Here is a 6,066-nt window from a genome sequence, read left to right as displayed (position 1 = left end):
TACTAAATACAAAACTATTAAAATGAAAAAATGCATTGAAATAAACTCATAACTTAAAATTTTTGAAAACAACTCTTGTCTACATGGCCATGAAAATCACCCCCAAGTAGCATCCATAGCATAATAGCCTTACTTTGCAAAATACTCTCCTAAGCCTCAATACCCTCTTCATGCCTTCTAACCACTCCTTCATTCTCAGTAGACTACCTCACTTCCACCTGACTTGGATTCCCTCAACTTGCACCTCACCAAATCTCCCATCCCATAAACACACCTCAGAGCATTCCTTCACATGTTCCCAAACTTGTGTCTTCCTCTTCTGCTCTGAGGTGGAGTAGCCCTTCTTTTTGTCCAAGAAATGTAATTCCCTTGTATTCTGCAGCCTATTCCAAGGTATTGCCCTAAGGATCCTACTCTACAAATTAATTTCCCTCTTGCTTGTATTTATCTTAATTTGAATTGTGAAATATATAATGAAAAACATATCAACATATCTGTCAAATTAAATAATAAGAAAAATATAAGAGCATGTATGTCCATCACCTTATAAAACACTCTTGATATCTTCATTTACTTTTGCTTAGTCTTAAATTTTATGTAAATTGAATAATATTGATTATATTTTGGAATTTGTTTCTTTTTCTCAATATTGTGCTTTACAGTTTATTTCATTTTAGTGTTTAGCAAGTTTACTTCTGTTGAGTATTTCATGACTAATTCACAATTGTTCCTTCATTTTCATTTATGTAGACCATTTCATTACATGATTAATCCACAATTTATCATGTTACTGCTGTTGGATATTTGAGCTGTTTTGAGCTTTTTGTTATTAAAAGCAATACTATAATAGACATTTTTGTAATTGTGTCCTGGTGCATATGAGCATTTCTCTTGGGAGGTGGCTTTCAAAAATTGTTGAATACAACTCACAATAAAAAATACATTTTATACTGTAATGACACAGCCACATCAATGTTCATAACAGCTCAATTCACAATAGATAAATTGTGGAACCAACCTAGATGCCCTTCAACAGATGGGTGGATAAAGAAACTGTAGTATATATACACAATGGAATTTTACTCAGCATTAAAAGAGGCATTTGCAGGTCAATGAATGGAGTTGGAGAATATTATGCTAAGCAAAGTAAACCAATCCCAAAAAACCAAAGGCCGTATGTTCTCTCTGATTAATGTATGCTGATCCATAATGGGAGCAGGATGTGGGGAGAATAGAGGAACTCTGATTGGACAAAGGGAGGGAAAGAAGGGGATGGTGCATGAGGGCAGGAAAGATGGTGGAATGAGATGAATATCATTACCCTAGGTATATGTATGAATGCACATGAGGCATGACTCTACATCGTGTATAACCAGAGAAAGGAAAAGTTGTGCTCCATTTGTAGAGACTGAATCAAAATGCATTCTGCTATCATGTATTAGAACAAATAAAGAAAAAGAAATACATTTTATATGTAACAACAAATCCCATTAATATGTACAACTGTAATGCATCAATTTTAAAAACGTGGGAAAAAATTCCCACTTAAAACTAAAAAACAAAACAAAAAAATTAGCCAGACATGGTGACACACACCTGTAGTAACCCCAATGAGTTGGGGGCTGAGGCCGGACAATCGCAAGTTCAAAGCCTGCCCAGGCAACTAAGTAAGGCCCTAAACAGTTTAACAAGACCCTGTCTCAAAAAATAAAAAATAAAAAGGGCTGGGAATTTAATTCAGTGATAAAGTGCCCCTGGGTTCAATCCCTGATACCAAAAAAAAAAAAGAAAAAATATATACATTTTAAACACAACCCAAAAAGATTAATAAAGCAATAAAACCTTACTATTAGCAACCCAAAAGATTAACAAAATAATGCACATACTTATTAACAATTCATTATGATATTTTCTGTTTCTATTCTATTCAACTGAGGCCTTTCAATATTCTGTTCTAGTTCTTTTTTTTTTTTTAATTGCTGGTTCACTCACCTAACCTGATTTTAAAAACTTTTTTTACATACCCAGGATAGTGATATTGCTGGTCTGCAAAACACTTTCATGTTTTAGCTTTCCTAGGTAATGACAAACTGTTCCAATAGCAAACTCTAAATCTATATTCCCACCAACAGAAAATGTAAGGTACATTGTTCCAGAGACATGATAACTTGATGACAAATGAACTTTTAAATTTCTTTCCTATTGGTTGGTATTACATTTTTCATTGTGGTTTTAATTTGCACTTCTCTGACTACTAATGAGGTGGAGCATTTGCTGTGTTATGGGCCGTTTGTGTTTCCTCCTCCGAGAAATGCCTGTTCATATATTTTGACCACTTTTCTATATCTTATAAATTTATAAAAGTCCTTAATATTTTCTGACTGCTAAAGAGAATCATTGGCTAAGTTATAAATGAGGATTACTGAAGGGACACCTCTTTGTGATTCCCTCTTCCATCTATCTTCCATCCTGCAACATGGACATGATGACCAGAGCTTCAGCATCTGTACTGGAACAAGAGATGACTTTGGGGTTGAAAGTTATGCACCAAAAGGATAAGGCATGAAGATAGGAGCATAGGCCCTTACTGACCCTTGGAGCCAAATCAGCCAGAACTATTGCCTTCTGGACTCTTCAGGAATGAGAAGTGAAACCTCAGTGTTCAACTCTCTTTTTCTGAAGAAGAGAGGAAATATTGGAAACAAGAAGTCCAGGCTCAACTAGCACATCTCCCAGTTCTGAAACCTCAGTCATCCTAGACTCTTTACTCTTCCCCGATCCCAACACCAAACAAATACTGCTGAATTTGACTCCTAAATGTCTCTCAAATTTTCCCTTATCTCTAATTTCATGCTTCCTGAATTTAAATTTCCAGCTTTATTTCTTGCTTAGAGTAACTTAGTAGCTGCCGAAGTGAGTTTTCTAAATATAGGCTTTTCTTTTCTCCTTAAAACTCCCAATCTCACCACCTATGGAATACAGTCTATGTATCTTAGTACTGCATCCTTGGCAATTCACAACCAGATACCTATTTTCTTTGCTTTCCCTTGCACACAACACACAACACACACACACACACACACACACAGGTGTATATATGTGTGTATATGTATATACACTTGTGTATACACACACATGCCTTCACACAAATTGCTTGCTCTTTTGTTTATCTGTGTGAATCTTGTCATTTAAATTCCAATTCATGTTATTAGCTCATCCAGCTAGTTTGCCTTGATACCTTTCATCCCTCCCCTACTTTTCTTCCTAAAACCATGTGGTGAATAAGTGAAAATACATTTTAAGGAAATTAATAAGTAAAGCATGATAATTCAAATGACTCTCAAGAAAGAATATTCCTCTAAAACTGAAGAGCTGATTGATAGTGTTTAAACAAATTTGACATGGGGGTGGGGAGAAATCGCCAGAAAGAAAATTTAAAAATTAGAACCCCACCCTCAAACAGTGGTGAGGATGAATTATGTGAGCTATGCATAACCTTGCTAAGGACTTAGCAAGGTGCCTGGAACACAGTAAATATCCCACTAATTTTAGCTATCACAATAATCACTACTATTAATTTGTGTAATTATATTATGAAACACCACAAAAGCTTGTGAAGGTTACAGAATTCCTTGAGTGGTAGGAGGAAACCCGAGACAGCCTTAAGACAACGTGCTGCAAGGAAGTTCATTTCACAAATGTGAAAAAAAAGGGGATTTCCTTCCTAAAAGTGAAATAACCATATGGCTTTCCTAGGTAGCAGATGTTGCTTGAGAGTGGAAGGCAGCCATTCATTTGCATGAGACCATTTGACTGTTGAAATTGGAGCCATGAGCTATGTGACCTTCCTTGTTTACCTGGATAAGGGGCCAAAACTCTGAAACTATTTCAAGAACTCAAACCTACAAGTTGAGCTTGGATGTTTATATACACTTTGTATGAATATATGTATAAGCAAGGCAATGTCTTAGCAGGATATGGTAGGAGTGTGCATGGGAATTGGAACAACAGACACATTGTCTAGATTTTTCTTTGTTATGAGAGATTAAAGGACTGATCATAGCTTCACACATACTGTGTGTTTGTGCAGTAATTATGTTTTACAACTCGTTTTGGTTTCTTCATTAATGCCAAAGATTCTTTTTTCAAATGTGATAAACCTTTTTGGCTCCAACATACTGGTTCCAAAAATTCCTTGGCCTCTTTGTGCTTAATGGTGGAGTTTTAAAAGCCTACTTTTGTGTATCTGTGTGTGGGGGAGTCATAGGTAGGGCTGAGGACAAAGGAGAGGAAAAGAGAAAGTGGATCTTAGAGGACTGGCTATATTTTTAAAGTAAACCCACATGGCAATCATTTATCATCAGAAAAGATAGTAAAACATGCAAAAGAAAAACAGACCTAATACATAATTTTAGGATTCTAAATTCATTTAGATGACAACAAAACCTGATTACACACAAACATGTGGATACATATCCAGAAATAATTGTATATTATACCTCATACTTTGCTGAGATATGTCCATTTAACTTGTTCCATTGATAAGAAGTAGCAGTAGCTATTTGAATGTATCACTGCAACAAGGTTAAAATAAAATGTGCCAAAAATTAGTTTATTCCTTTCTGATTTCACTCTGATGCATAGTTTAGTTGACCCCAAATAGGCCCTATGAACCCACATATATTTTGTATCCTTATCCTTTTCCAATATTTATTTGTAAAGGTATCATGAGAAAAGGAAAGAATTATGAAATATTGTCATTCTGTATAATACATGTAATATATATCTAATATGATATATATATATATATAATAACATATATCTAATTTATGTACTATGTTAGGTGTTTTGAAACCAAGTTTTGCTATTAACTAGTAAGTTAGCTTCTCTATGCAAATGTTTTCTTCTTGGTAAAAATACAGATAATAAGAATATCTGAAAAATATGGTTATTGTAAAAATTTATATTAAATTCTTAGAACAATGCTTGATACATAGTAAATAAAAAGTATCCAGAACTATTATTATTTTCTATTATTTAAATTAATCCTCAAAACCACTATTTGAAGCTGACATATTCATTTTATAGATGAGGACATTGAGATTTAGAGTATAAGGATTGTGCTTACTTATTGAGCAAATAAGGGTCAGAGTCAGACTTGGTACCCATTTCTGCATACTTTGAAGCTCATGCTCCCTATTCCATTGCATTGCCTCCCCAATCTTATAGATTACATTCTTACTTTGGCTAGGGAGTCTTTATTTCTGTGCTTCTATCTCCTCATCTATAAAACAGAGATAGCAGTGCCTACCTCCCAAGGCCATTAGAGAAAGCACTCACTATATTATTATTATTCTGAGGTTTGTCCTAATGGCATTCCTTTGTAGAACTGAGGGCTATTTTAAGACTGTCTATACAAATTAAAAAAAATGGTTACACAGTCAAATGATGACCAATTTTAACCTCATCTTTCACCCAGTGACATGATCATTATGCTAAAGGTCCTTTTAATGTGTTTAACATTTCATTTCTAAATTTTTCTTTGAACCTCTCTTGGAAGAATCTTAACATCTTTATGTAAAAATAACAGACTCAAACCACCTGAAATAACAAAAGTAGGGATTTTTTAAAGGAGATCTGTTTGTTCTGGAATACCATGAAAGAAGTCAGCTAATTCAGCAGATTACTAGCTTCAAAGTAGTTCAACTTGACCAACTTGGAAGCCAAGACAGTATTCATAGTCAGCATACAAATGTGAATTTAACGACTGGACTGACAAGTGCATTGTAAAAGTTGAATGTAAGAGAAAAGAATAAAGTGGGGGCCAGAAAGAGAGTGACTGCTTCGTTCTTAATACGAGTCCCGTCTATGAATGTTAACTTGTTATTTCAACAGTTATAATTAATACTTTATGAAACCCAGTCAGGCTCAAGTTGTTACTTCCAGTAGGACTCCTCCCTTCACCCCAAATATGACTTTGCCTTCCATGTCTTAAATGGCTAAGAATTTCAAATGACATTCTAAAACCCCAAAGACTGAACAGGGCATTCTGTAAAAATAGTTCTT

The sequence above is a fragment of the Ictidomys tridecemlineatus genome, chromosome 4 (assembly GCF_052094955.1).
Source record: "Ictidomys tridecemlineatus isolate mIctTri1 chromosome 4, mIctTri1.hap1, whole genome shotgun sequence".
Classification (NCBI taxonomy): Eukaryota; Metazoa; Chordata; class Mammalia; order Rodentia; family Sciuridae; genus Ictidomys; species Ictidomys tridecemlineatus.
The sequence above is the reverse complement of the archived record's forward strand: the minus strand, read 5'-3'. Positions refer to the sequence as shown.